This window comes from Lathamus discolor, chromosome 9 (genome assembly GCF_037157495.1).
Source record: "Lathamus discolor isolate bLatDis1 chromosome 9, bLatDis1.hap1, whole genome shotgun sequence".
NCBI lineage: Eukaryota > Metazoa > Chordata > Aves > Psittaciformes > Psittacidae > Lathamus > Lathamus discolor.
Window position 1 is genome coordinate 6,954,551 of NC_088892.1, and position 14,399 is coordinate 6,968,949.

General features: G+C 40.3%; 1 long non-coding RNA gene across 1 annotated transcript in view; it reads left to right on the plus strand.

The window, feature by feature from the left end:
- The first annotated feature begins 339 nt into the window (after positions 1-339).
- Positions 340-14,399, plus strand: part of LOC136019597 (uncharacterized) — a 56,341-nt gene continuing 42,281 nt past the window's right edge. The window contains exon 1 of the long non-coding RNA XR_010614971.1: positions 340-459. This is a non-coding gene — a long non-coding RNA (uncharacterized LOC136019597). The remainder of the gene's footprint in view (positions 460-14,399) is intronic.

The window sequence follows — 14,399 nt, forward strand, 5'->3', positions numbered from 1 at the left end:
GCATTGGACTATCTGGTCTCTGCCTTTGATGCAACTAGGTTGTTCTCTAAGGTTGCTTTAATTCCTGTACCGTACAAAGTACTTCGCAATTAGGTCTGTGACTGGTTCAGCTGCTGTCCAAAACAATCTGCATTTCACTAGTATTTCTGTTCATTTTCTTAAGAATTACAAGAGGAACTTAAAGCATTCTTAAATCAAAGAAACAGCATTGGGTTGCATATATGACTCTTAGCTCCTAGCTTGAGCAACCTGCAGTTTTTATTCTTTTCCAAAGGGAAATAATCCCAGCCTTTACAGCATTAGCTAATACTGAGTTATCTTATTTAGGTTCAAACCTAGTAATGAAGACACAACTTCTGCAGTGAGGAGCTTGACTTCAGAAAGCTTGCTAATGGGAGAAAGTAGCAACACCTGAGAGTAATGGGTACTGAAGAGCTGTGTGCTGCAGCTTTTGCAAAGGTAAGATGTAAAACCCTCATCAGAAGTGGAAAAGGAAAGCTTATCTTGAGGATTTCAGTGAAAGAACCATAATTTCTGCAACTAATTTGGCAGGGTTTTGTTGTTTGTTTGTTCTACTTGGGAAAGTGGGATGCATCACTTGTAATTGTCCTCCAGTAAGCTTTAAACAGCTTCCTTGGCAATGCAAGTTTTCTTGTTTGACTGATTGATTTTATAGCTCATGTTTAGTAATTTCCAGTGGGTTACCTGCAGCTTGCTAAATGGATCCCCATAGTTTCACTGTTCACATCAAATGGAGTATTCTTCAGAGGTAAAGTGATAAATCAAAAGGAAAAACCCCATTTCAGTGTGGTAATTGCATTGACTTATATTATTTTAACTCAGCACAGTTGCAAATGTAAATTTGCTAAAAAGAACCAGACAAAAAGATGCATATAGACATGACATTTTTAAAAGGCACAGTCACTTGCTTGTGTTAAAAGCTGCTAATCTATAGGCCTGGAATTACTTAGAACTTTGGTAGTTTTGGGTGACTGACTAACTAAAGAAAGAATAAGAAATGAAAAAGAGTGGTGAAAGGAAATCTTCTTGTTGAAGAAATGTAAAAGCAACATTTTTGGCAGCCAGCTTTGGGTGATGTCATTCTACAGAATGTGCTAAAGTCTGTTATTTTACAGCAGGAACTGATTTCTCAAGGCAGGCAGAGTCTATGGGCACTTAGTGTTGCTCTCAACTTAGGCCAGGCAAGATCTGTGCTTTTTTACACCTCGTTTGATGGTAATAAATCATGTACACTTTTAAATATGGGGCTCAAAGGCTGCTTTTCATATTTATACACATATATGTATCTAGATATGTTTGGAATCCTTTGCACACTTTCTTGTGTGGGTTTATCTCTTGGCTGAAGATACGCTTGTTGCTAGTGTTGAGTATTCGTTGCCTTCTGTACTGGGTTCTGGCAGATGAGAACACTGAGAGTGGAACTGCATTTGGGAAGGCAGGGAGAACTCCCCCCACTCCCTTACTGCCAGTTTGTTCCGAGGTGACAATTCCTTGCTGTTTCTCCCCAGTTGCTTGCTAATACTCAGTCTATAGGATATCAGAGTAGCTACATTTCAGTGTACGTTCGCTTTGTCATGAGTGAAAATAGGTCTCAGCTCTGAACCAGCATAAGCTGAGTGCAGACTTGCGGTAAAATGCAAAGAGCTTTACTGTATTTGAAGCATTAAGTAGTAAAAGGATTAGGTTCTGCTGAAATTATCCAGGAGGGAGAATGAATCAGGTGATCTTTGGAAGGTTTAAGGATTGTCCTGTTAAGGACCGATAAATGTAGTTCACTTGCTAACATAAGGGAGTATTTGTATTTGTTACATTTTATGTGGCCTATCAATTTGGAGCATGAACCTAGTCACGTAGTAAAGGTACTTTAAAGCAGAATTGTAAAGATTATTGCTAGCAGCAGAGAATACTCAGGGCCTGATTCTGGAGAAATTTTGTGGACTGCTAATGGAATAACATGTCACTTGGGATAAATTAGACTGGCCTTATGATTATTGCATCTGAAAGAAAAACATGCTGAATACCTTTCATTTGCATTCCTTTCCTTTCACATTTTACTTCTAGGGAGACACACCACTGTGACAGAGTTAAAGTTTTGTTTCTAGGTATATATTAAAATAATGCTTGATTAATCAAGATTTCAGTGTCTTCTGTCCTCTGACCAGGGTTATATCTCCTGCTTGTTTACTTGCATGGAAGTGTTGATTTGGTACTTAGTGATACAGGGACTTTCTACATGCACTAAGGAAAATCTATTTGATTAATGTCTGGAAAGCCTCTGAAGTTTTATGAAGTCTCACTGCTGATAACAAAATGCATATATTTGATCTCAGCTTGGTGGATACTTTACTTTAAAAGTCATAGAATCATAGAATAGCTAGGGTTGGAAAAGGACCTCAAGATCATCTAGTTCCAACCACCCTGCTATGGGCAGGGACACCCCACACTAAACCATGCCACCCAAGACTTCATCCAACCTGGCCTTGAACACCGCCAGGGATGGAGCACTCACAGCCTCCCTGGGCAACCCATTCCAGTGCCTCACCACCCTCACAGTAAAGAACTTCCTCCTTATATCCAATCTAAACTTCCCCTGTTTAAGTTTTAACCCGTTACCCCTTGTCCTGTCTCTACGGTCCCTGATGAGGAGTCCCTCCCCAGCACCCCGATAGGCCCCCTTCTTTGAGGTCTCCACGCAGCCTTCTCTTCTCCAGGCTGAACAGCCCCAACTTCCTCAGCCTGTCTTCATACGGGAGGTGCTCCAGTCCCCTGATCATCCTCGTGGCCTCCTCTGGACTTGCTCCAACAGTTCCATGTCCTTTTCATGTTGAGGACACCAGAACTGCACATATGCCATCATATGAAGTTGTGTATTCTGAAGATCAGGTGATCCTAATACTTACAACAATATTCTGGAAGATTTTTGTCTGTAGGCGAATTATATTAACTCTTCGACTGTGGAACCTCAAAAGAACAGTAATTTTATTATAGGTCCACCTGGCTCAGCTGCCTATTATTAAGTTTGCCCGACACATACCATCAGAAGATGTTTTCAATTGCTCAAAACATTTCCAAATATGGACCATTTGGGTTGAAATTCTCCATGCTAGTTGGAAAGCTGTGCTTGTTGCAGCTCTTAGAATTGATGGACAAGGCTGACAGGGTGTAGAACAGGGCTCATCTCTTGGTAGCATAGATGAATGCTGTCCTGGAGAAATTAATTCTGTGCTGATGCCTACCTTGGCTATTAGAACCAAAGAAGAAATTTGGAGCTTTGTGCCTGGTGTTGTCCAAATACATTTAAATGTAATGAATTTTGGCAAGTCTGAATTAACAGAATGCCAAGTATTGTTTATTATGTCCATGTTTGTTATGTTATTTGTTATTCCAATAACAAACCCAGGTATGTTTGAAATAGAAAAGGCTTAGCACCTAATTGCAAATGGTAGCAGTCAGTATAATGGTAGCTTCTGTCACTATTTCATGTTTCTTTTCACATGTGTATGGCCCTGTGTATGTCCAACTTTGTTTGCATGTTTAAATGCATTCTTGAAATATACTCTGCCTTCTGCACATGATCTCAGTAGCAGCTGTTGTCTGTCACACAGGCCAGGCATGATGGGATAGAGAAGGATTCTTCCCCATTCTCCATCAGGCATAACTTGATGAGGCTGTATTGTAAATCATAAGGGTGCCTGCTGAGTGCACTCTGCAGTTATGCTTTTCTTTGGTTATTGCTGCACAGAACTAGGAATTTTTTGCTTTAAAGTTAAAGCTTTCAGAGCTCAACTGTACTGAGTGTCTGTTAGTATGTGATGAAACAGTAGTCAAAAAGAATATTAGTACTGATTTCCTGAAAATGCCTATCAATTGCTATCTAACAAAGACCCAGTTAAACACAGAAGTGTCTCATGACAACCTCATGGGTTTGTAGGTTATTACACTAAAAGCAGGGAAGTGGACACACCTTCATCTAGAGTTAAAGCTAGAATCTACCGCGCAGGGGAATAGTGTGAAAACATCTGAACAGAGTTACTGAGTAAGCAGCTCATCTTCTGTGGGGAGAAAGCATGCACAGGGACTATTAGGCTAATGCAGCTCTGGGCAGCTCCTACTCCTTTTAGGAGTGTGTCTGTATCTTTATCACATTGTGTAACCCGCATTATCCCTTTCCATTATAGGACTAACTTGATTCCAAAGGATTTAGTCTTTCTGGGAGTCTTGTTTTAATTTTACAATGTAAGGTATTTCAGGGGCAGAGACCGTGTCTTATTTATTACTTTTATGAGTCATTTAGTTCATTTTTGGATGCTTGACAGATAATGTGTTTGATTGCATCATGTGGTACACCAGGTCTGTAGGAAAACAGACTTTCAACTCTGTAATGAAGTCTTAAGTTTGATTTACTGTTTACTCATTCGACAGCAGATGCTAGCCAGAATTCAGATCATTTAAATTCTATGAACTAAGCCAAAGGCAATATAAAATCAAGTATCATCAGTGTACATCTAATAGTTCACACAATGTAACGCTGTCTAGATTTTCATCATTAATGTTCCTGGACTAAACATGGAGCACTGGGTAAAAGAAAACCTGGACAGATTCCAGCTGGAAAATATTCATAATACCTAAATGTTCTATAGAATAACATGTTAATGGTTGTCATGTTGCAATAGTTCTTGTACAATCCATGTTTCCCAATTGTTGAACCCTACTGTAATTAATCTGAAAAAAAACCAGACCTTTTTCCCCTTTCTCTCACCCCACCCCATGTAATTTGTTCTTGTGTGGGCTTTGGAAACCTGTAGTTGTGGCAGCATTAACAAATTAATTCCTAACAGAACTAATTGAGCTGACAGCTAAAGAGATGCTCACTTTTGCAGGCAGTTAAAAGTAGTATTTTTAATTTTTATTCTCCATTATTAATTTTCCCATTGAGTGAAGCTGAGTCTACTGCAGGAAGTTAGACCCTGCTGGGATGCTCTTGGCCAGATCTGGGGACATGATATTCCATCTAAAGAGCAGAGGGAGGAGTACTATACGATTTGTCCTCCTTGGGGACCTGACAGCATAGTTCATGCAAGATGTGGTTCTTGGGCACATGTTAAGCCAAGTAAACTTGATCAAGTTGTTGCTTGTCATATGAGAAATGAACCCAATGACGTCCATGGATGTAGAGTGTCAGAAATGCAAGGTATGCAATGCCTTTGGTTAAACTCTTGTGCAAGATCCGTGAGTTAACATTTCATCTCACTGTTGTAATGGGGTTGCCACAACTTAATCAATTGGAATAGGCGCTTGGAGACTGAAGTCTCCAGTCATTAGTTTCAAACACCAAAAGACAGTCCCACTGCTTGCCTTGGTTCCTGTGGACTAATGCTGCAGTGACAAAAGGAAATGTTCAAGTTGGTGCTAACTAGCGCTACTGTTATTTCCAGAAGAAAAGAAGATGCAAGGACAGAGCTTCTGTCTCTCAGATCAGGAATATAATTGACTAATGGTAGCTACTGGCCTCCTGTGAGCTGGCTGACCTGAGGTGAGGGAACATGAGCATGCTCGAAGGGTGTCCAGCTGGACAGTAGAGTGTACGGGGATGGCTTTCAGCAGGAGAGCACCCTCATGAAACCAAATGGGAGAAGCAGAGCATTAGAAGCCTCCCCTCTAAGCACAGGCCTGGAAAGCAAATGTGTGTGAAATGCAGATGGGGTAGCAGAATGTCATTGTTTGAAGGTGAAAGTGGGAAGAAAGGGGATGAGAGAAGTGGCAGAAGGGAGACAGTAGTCACAAGAGCTCTGATAGGTGGCAAAGCAGGGAAGGAAGGAGTGCTTGAGAGTCAGTGCTAGCTAGAAAGAGGCTGGAGCTGGTGAACGCACAACTACTCTTGATTCCTGCTGCATGTAGGAATATACAGCTTTATAAGATCTTTCCGAATGGGAAGGGCTCTATCAACTATTTCCTGTCTTGATTCATTCAGATGTCTGACCCCGAAGTCTGCCAACTTATTTAGGTCACAAAGAAGAAATGACAATCAGGAGATGCTTGAGCAGCTCAAAATATTTCCAGAAAGTGCTATGACTAAACTGGGAGGGTTCATGAGAAGTGGAATAATGAGTAAAGTTTTCCTAAAAAGGACCAAGGAGTGCTTGTTATAGGGTCTGGGTAGATGGTGGAATGCAGCAGTGTGAAATGTGGGGACAGATCTGTGGTGGCTCTTGTCAGGAAGGAAATTCAGTGGAACACAGGAGACCTGGGAAGCTCTGAGATCTGAGATGTGTCATCGGAGATTGGCTATGTCAGAGGGTTAAGGTAGTAAAAGAACTTGAGTGGGATGGAACATTTATTGAACTTTCTTGGTAATGGGGTGAGTTCCAAAGGGAGAGCTCAAATGGGTCAAGTCCAAGTGCAAAACCAGCAATGTATATGAGTCTAATCTGTATTGTGTCTCAGCTGGCCACCATCAGCCAAGCAAAGCAATGCTGCAGAATTTGCTATCTGTAAAAAGGCTTTTGCCAGGAGATGCAGGCACTGGGTATGGGTTTGGGAGTCAGCCATCAGTTTCAACATAGCTAAATACTAGTGGGAGACCATCTGGTTAGTTCTGATTCAGTACCTTGCAGCTTGAAAACTTCCCATCTCATCAACTACCTTTCCAAGGAATAGGTGTCCAGGTGCTGTTGCTCAGTTGCATTTGGATTTCCAGAGCAAGATCAGGAAAAGGAGACAAAAGGTGCCTCCAGGAGACCATAGCATTTGCTGCTGAATCTTAGACAGTCCTTGGAGAAAATAAAAGAAATGGTCATTAATACCTGAGTCAAGCTCATGACACGTGTAAAGATTTGCAGAAACAAGGAAAAATATCAGTGATGCAAACAAAGGAGGGGAACAGGTCATTAGAAACTGGTCCTGTGAGGGGAAAAATGGATGACTAGAACAAGGACTTCTGCAAGTACAGAGTGAGGCGGAAGAAAGTGTCACAAGCATGCTGCCCTCTCCCAGGGGCTCAGCAGCAGTTACTGGGCTGGAGTACCTGATACAACTAAAGAGAAGTTCTGAAAATGAGTTGTATAGTCGGTATCAGATAAGGGCACTGTCTGGAGGCTTGTACCCATCCAAAACCTGAGCTGTTTTCCAAAATGGATTTCTGGAATTGAAAAAGCTATCTGGGTAGCTATGAAAATGAATAAACAAACTGGAATTTTATTATGACTAATATCTACATTAAAATGCCAGACATATGCAGGCATTAAAATCTTTAATAATGTGTCTCAGATGAAGGAGATGATTTGTAGGTGATGGGTTTTTGGGTTGTATTTTCTGATAAATTGTTGTGTTTCAAAGGCCACGAGGCATAATAGCACTAGGGCTGTCACTTCAGAGAGAAGATAAAGGGAATATCTGAAACTTATTGTGAAATCTGGAATCAGAGCTGTGGTAGTTCAAGTATTTTCCATTCTAACTGAAAGAACTCAAACTTCCAAATTTCAGCTCAGTTCTTGGATCAATATCAGGCAATAATATTCTGGTTGAGTTATCAGAAGGCTTGTTCCAGAGTTATTTAGTTATATTAGACACAGTCCCAAACTTACAGAAGTAATTCTTCATTCCAGTAACTACTACTGCTAGTATCCAAAACATTACATGTATGAGAAAAAACTTTTATAGGGTAATCTAGGAAGATTCGGATAACTCTTGCACTTGTCATAATTGTTTATGTTGTGTGTCAAAATTCCCTAGAGACTGCTGGAAACTTTATCCATATATCTGTGTATACACTCAACCTGCTCTTCACTTTTCCTTTCTAAATACTTAAGTATTTCTTGCTGTTACAACAGCATATAGACCTTAGATCATCACAAGCACCAGGATAATGTTCTCCATATGTCAAGATGTTTGTAGAGAAACAGTTTGAGTTAAAGCACTCTGTCAGACCAACGGCTGCTGAAACGTGTTGCGTTGCAACCATACAAATGTTGGATTAATGGCCAGGACACTTCTTTAAGCATTTGGAATAAGTAGTTTCTAAGAAACAAGCCCAGAAAGAGCAGGCAAAATTGTATTTTGACCAAAGCCTGTGATAGGGGTTACAACGTTTTAAACGGGGTTGGTATTTCTTCTTGCTTAATGGTAGTATCTTGATTTGTAATTCCTGCCAGGACTTGGTCTCATGTAGTTTCTGACCACATCTGTTCAAAGCCAGAGGTCTAGCTGGCAAAGGAGCAGGAATTCTTTCAACAGCTCTTTCAGTAAGGATCAGCTACTTTTAATTTACCATGGGATGCAAACATTTGCATGGCGTTACCACAGCACAGGTGATGTACCCTAAAGGTTCATAACCCACTTTGCCCTGTGCTAACTTGTTCACATATCCGTGTTGTAATTTTACAGTAGCTGCTTTATTGTGTGAATCAGCTGTAATTAGCATGAACAATATGTTTATGTCATGTCAGGGAAACAAATCCTATTTTAGGAAAATTTTCTTTAGATTAAGTATCATTATGGTGAAACACACAGTTCTGTAACTTCCTCTGAATGCTTAGCAAACAGCACTGCTAATTAAACAAGTTCTGCTTGCCCTGTGCTCCTCTTTGTATTACACAAATGGTTGGAGCAGAAAATGGTTATTAAAGCCAGGAGTGTGCCTAATAACTGCTGTGATAGGAAAGCAAATTGGTAGCTCAGTACCTTTTTAAAACAGCTGTAAAGTTTTTACTTGGTAGCAGAAGTCAATTGATTTTTTCCTTTCTTCCCCACTTTGCTTTTGGTCTGGAGGCTGAGGATATTTTTTTTCCTGCCACAGCTGTCTGCAAAGGAGCCAGGTTCTGCTGCTCACACCTGTGTAAGCATTTGAGGTAGGATGGTGTGAATTAGCCAAAAGCTGCTCAGCTAAAACTATGATGCATGGAGGTGACTGAGGAGGGAGCTGCTACCAGGAAGGGGTCCTGCCATAGAAACTGAAAGGGTTATTTTAAACCTGGGTCTCTCTTTGACAGCACTGTCAAATGAGAGGGCTTTTTCTGGAGAGAAGTGTGGTATTTTTATTATCACATCTAATTAGGATATCAGTGGAATTCCTTAGCTTCTGTTCATGGAAGTTTTGTTGCATTTATGTATTCATGTATCACATTAATACAGAATCACAAAATCACAGAATGACAGGATAATTTGGATTGGGAGGGATTTTAAAGCTCACCCAGTTCCAACCCTCTGCCGCAGGCAGGAACACCTTCCAGTAGACCAGGTTGTTCAGAGATCATGAGTAACTGTGAACCTGAAACAAGAAATGAACTTTCCAGAATGGGACTGTCCATTCTTATTGTTGCAAGTTTTACTTTCAGATAGATCCAAAGATGTCTTGACTTTTCACTTGGAAACATTTCCGAAAAACAAAGCATTGCCTATGCTCACTTAGGGCCACAGAAAATCGTGTTCCACTGTCCAACCTGCTCAATCTGCAGATTGCATATTTATTTCCAGATATTCTGTGTTTTCCTTCTTTAAGGAAGATCATTAAATGGGAACAGAGTGACGATGTTGTAAATGCACAGAAAAAACATCTTGATTCTGTGGCCAGCTTCAGGTTCTATTTGTTATTTACTCCTTGGGTTTGTAGCTACAGAAATAGAACTAGTCTCTTTCTGCTTTGCAGTCCAAGTAATCTACCTTAGGCTTTCTTCTTCCTGCAAAGTTGCTAAAGACATGGAGCCTACAAGACAAAAATAGCCAGTGAAGTCAACCCTATTAGTAAAGACTACTCAGTGTATTAATACGTTAGTTGAAGGGAAATTCCAAGTGTCTTATTGGTGTTTCTCAAACACTTTTTTCTGAGATCTTTGAAATACAAGCAAACTCTAATGATATGAAGAACAAAAACTGTAAGGACCCAAAACATAGCTGGAGAGGTTGTCATGTTTATCTAGAAGTTCACAGAAACTTTCTTGAATAGAAGCTATTCTTTATAGTCCACATGAGGAGCACAGAGTGTTGTTAGAATATGTAAGATGTAGCTGAACTGGTAGCTTCATAAAACACTTTAAACCTGTTACCTTTGGCTGTACACGTTTTTATATTAGTAGCTATACGTGTATGAGCTCCATTGCATGGAAGCCAATGTTCTTTCCCTGCCTGAATGCATGGGAAGGTGTAGAGTTGAAGCAGGTAGCTGCTGAGAAAGGTGGTTATTACTTACTATATTTGAGCACCACCTTGGCCTCGGAGTGAGAATTGCTCTTGGGAAGAAGAGCTGCTTTGGCAAAAGGAGAAAAACTGTTTCCTGGGATTAACAGCAACTACTGCAGCTACTGTTATCTGGCTTTTGTATTTTTGCTGGCAAAAAGTTACGGTCCTGCTTTATTTAATTCCAGTCAGCCAGTCTCATTTAATTCTGTGCTGTAGTGGAGTCACATTATTTAGGGCTGATAACTGTCAAATAGAACAATTAATGAAGCTGCTGTATCAATGGATTCCTTCTTATTTCCCTTATTTCAGCCTTGTGTGTTCCTTTGTTGTTATCTTAAAGATTTCATAACCACCTGCTCATTTTTCTACTACCTTATGTGTTACTGAAGACCTTATTTTTCAGTGCCTGTTTTGGCTGGAAGTTTGATGCATGGGAGAAAAGTTACTTGGAAAAAACCCATCTCAATACTAAATGGTTTTAGAGGGATAGGCCATAGTTCAGGAGCACTTCAATTCTGGAATGTGACAGCCTGTATTAATACATGATGTTATATTGGTCTTAGGAGTTGGATGTAATTTCTCCTAATTGACATGTGGCTGATTATCCAGGAGTTTGCACTGTCATGGATAACTATGAATATTTTATGTTAATAAATCAAGGATGCTCCCAGGTTGGGTCACTAGTCAGCTACGCGGGGACAGTCACTTGAGTGAGAGAATATTCTGGTTTTACAGTACTTTGACTTAGTCTAGATCAAAAGTTACAGACCCAGTTTAGCAATGTGCACCGTTATTATGGGACAAAAAGAAGCTATATACTATGTAAAGAAAAAAGGTGTCCCCCCCCCCAACAAAAAACCCAAAACAACCAAAAATAACCAAACCTACAACTACATAATGTAAATAAACTCTCAGCAAATATATATCCTATGCCAGATCGCTGCCTTTGCTGCAGATGCACAGTGTGAATCGGTAGTGCTGGTTCCAGTGCCTGCAATGATTCAGTCGCTATTTCTTTTCTTTCCTTTCTCTCTTTTTGTTTTTTCAGCCTGAATGTGGCACTTGCAGAAGTCAAGGAGAAAAAACATTTGGCTTTGGCAAGCATAATGTGGGCAGAGTATAAAATTGCATCCACAGCTGTGCCAGTGTGCTTCAATCCTGACTTACAACATTTCCTGCTATTGCTGAGCTGGGCCTGTCTTAGTGAGGTTGCCAGTCATGACAGTTTTTATGGTGGTTTTGTGCTGTGCACAAATGGGGACTCTTATGAAAGCAGCAGACTAATTTTAGTTCATGATCTGAAGTTTTGAATCCAGGTCTGCAGAAGTGAAAGATTAGTGTGCATTAGCTCACTGAAAATTTGAGCCCATTCTCCAGCTGGACTGTCTTGACCACCTGCTGACTTGTTGATATGGTGAGAGATTAGGTTCTTTGGGTCCAATTCTGACCTCATGTACCCTGGTGTAACTGAAGTGGCTTTTGTAAAATCCACTTCAGTCATCTGAATTAGACTTTACCAAGGCCTAGAGCTGCCTGCTTTTTATTATTCCAACTAATACTGTAGCACATTTGTTGTTACATAATTTTTTTCCTTTGAGTTTCTCTGCTTCCTAAGCCATTCTTTACCTACTAATCTTGTTTTCCATTATACCACCCTGAAATAGCTTTCTCAGTTATCTGCCTGCCATGGCCCTTTATTCTTTCAGTGGTGCAAAAACTGTGTAGAATTCCATGCCCATCTTCTTGGTGATCTTTCTCTGCCATAATCAAGTTTCATGGCAATAATTCAGAGACAAGATAGAACATCCTGGTTTGTCCTTGCTTCAGAAAAGGAGAATATTGGTTGTATGAGATAGTTTTGAAAAGGACGCCATGACTCAGGTACCTATTTCAAGTCCTTGATGCTGTGTGTAAGGCCTGACTGGAATTTGCCTGTTACCAGTTTGACATGCACTTTAAGCAAGTCCCAAGACATGCTGGGAGTGAGAGCAAGAGAGAGTGCCTCTGGTAAGTCCCTGACCTGGAATGGCTTCACTTCCTTGCTCTGACATGGATTTCCTCTGTGCTTTTGACCACATTATTTAATTGCTCAAAGCCTGAATTTTCTTATCAGTGTGCTGTCTAGAGATAACAGTGCCTCCTTGCATCCAAATAGCACTGGAAATAGGTGCATGCCAGCACACAAAGACCTTGTTGATTCAGGAAGATTAATCTTTGCATACCATCAACTCCACTGACTTGTCCAGCATTTACAGGGGCACTCAGGTGGATTTTCAAAGATGACTTGCCACTTTTTCTGGGCTGTTTAGTGGCAAGAAGAAAAGAAACATGTTAACGTGATATTTTTCTATAAAGGCTGCTTTTATACTGCTTGCAGTGATGGGATTGCTTATTTCTAATTGGTTTTTAATTTGGAAGAGCTAAGATGTGTTCATGTAGATCAGAATAAAGATTTAAATTCTTTTATCTGTAATCTGGTACTATTAAATTTGACTGTATTTCCTAGACACATTCCTATGTAAAGACTTAAAAACTCTCGTTCTTGACCTGAATGTAATGCAGGTACCTGTCTTGTTTTCAAACCTGGGTGAGGAAAGGGCTGTAAAAGCCTCTCAGGAGCTGAATGCGAGGGTGCCATCTAGTGCTTCGTTAATCAGCACATTTACTGCAACCTCCCCACTTCTGCGGCTTCCTTCTGTGTGCCTGTTCTCAAAGGGCTTCCTTGGAAAAGCTGATTGCAAGTTCTGAAGCTAATAAATTGGTGGTGAATGAGCCGCCTTCTGATGACTCGAAGTGCTGAGGCATGGCGTGGAATAGAAAGATGAAACAATTTTTCCCCAAACTTTACATGATTTGAGTGAATTACTGTGAAATCCTGGACTTGAGTTGCAAGGAGAACGTTACATATATAAAGATGAGAAGTCACAACAGGTTGAATTTAAAGGGTACCTCATGCATGAACATAAAGGATAATAAAGGATAAAAACTAAGAGTCTGAGACACATGTACCGATGCAAAGGCAGCGTGAGTAAAAAGAGAATAAAGCTATCAAACCTCAATTAAAATGAGCATCTAGGAGTTTGGGAGCTAATCTGAACTAGAGGAATCTCTTGAGTCTTCAGTATAATCTGTAATTACAAGTTTTGCAATCTCTCTGTGTTTTGATTCTGTCCATGGGGAAAGAAAAGAAACCTGCTGAATAGGGAGGGAAAAAGTAGCGGATTTATTGTATTTAGACTCTGAGCACATCACAGGTTGATGTGAATTTAGCAGCTCTTTATATTTGTAAACACTGCTTTTTCTTGGGGGGATGTGGGGAAGTAAGTGGCTAAATATGATTTAGCGGTGCAACATAAATAGCTGGAGTGAAATACAGAGATGCCACATTTGATCTTCATCAGATGTGATGTCACTGCACTCTGATTATGCTGATTATGAAGAACTTTGGACTTTTAAAAATGAGCACTCCTGTGGGTGATGTTGGATCTGGGGGTGATGATGTGCATTAAAGCAGAATCTTGTAAACAACTTTATAAATATGGGTACAACCTTTTTGTGCTGTACGATGAAGTTGATTGTGTTCTTTATGAAAGGAAATTAAGATGCAAGAAAACTCTGTAAGTCCCTGTGACACCTCTGATGTATTTTTACATCTTTTTAACAAACTTAAAGGAATCCAAAACTGCTTTTCCCTCTCCTATTGAACAAGTGGCCTCTGAAGCTCAGATTGAAAGCGTCCCTCTGATCAGATATCACATTTCTGTGCGTTTGCTCTTCGGCTGCACTGTTCACATGCTAAATTTTCTCCTTCTTATCCTTAAGGAAGTGGTTTCAAATAATGAAGTAAAAGCCCTTCCTTAAGAGAACTGATCATCAGCCCAATTAAAAAGGAGCCTCCCCTACCTCATCCTGGCGAGCAGAGTGTTTTTCTGGCATAGCAGCTCCCCAGTCATGCCAGATAACCACTGTGGGATTTCTAAGGCCCTGATGGCTTTTGAAAAAACCCATACAGTATGTGAGCTATTAAAGTACTGGCTCTAGAACTGTTTCCCAAGTAGATCTGTGTGGAAGCAAATGGCATCTGTTGCATTTTGACAGTCTTAAAGCTTTTACTTTAATCTCTTGTGCTGCTTAGAAATTTCCTATTACGGGATTTCAAAGTATCTTATAAGCACTAGTGAATTAAGCCCTGTAGCTTGGCAGAA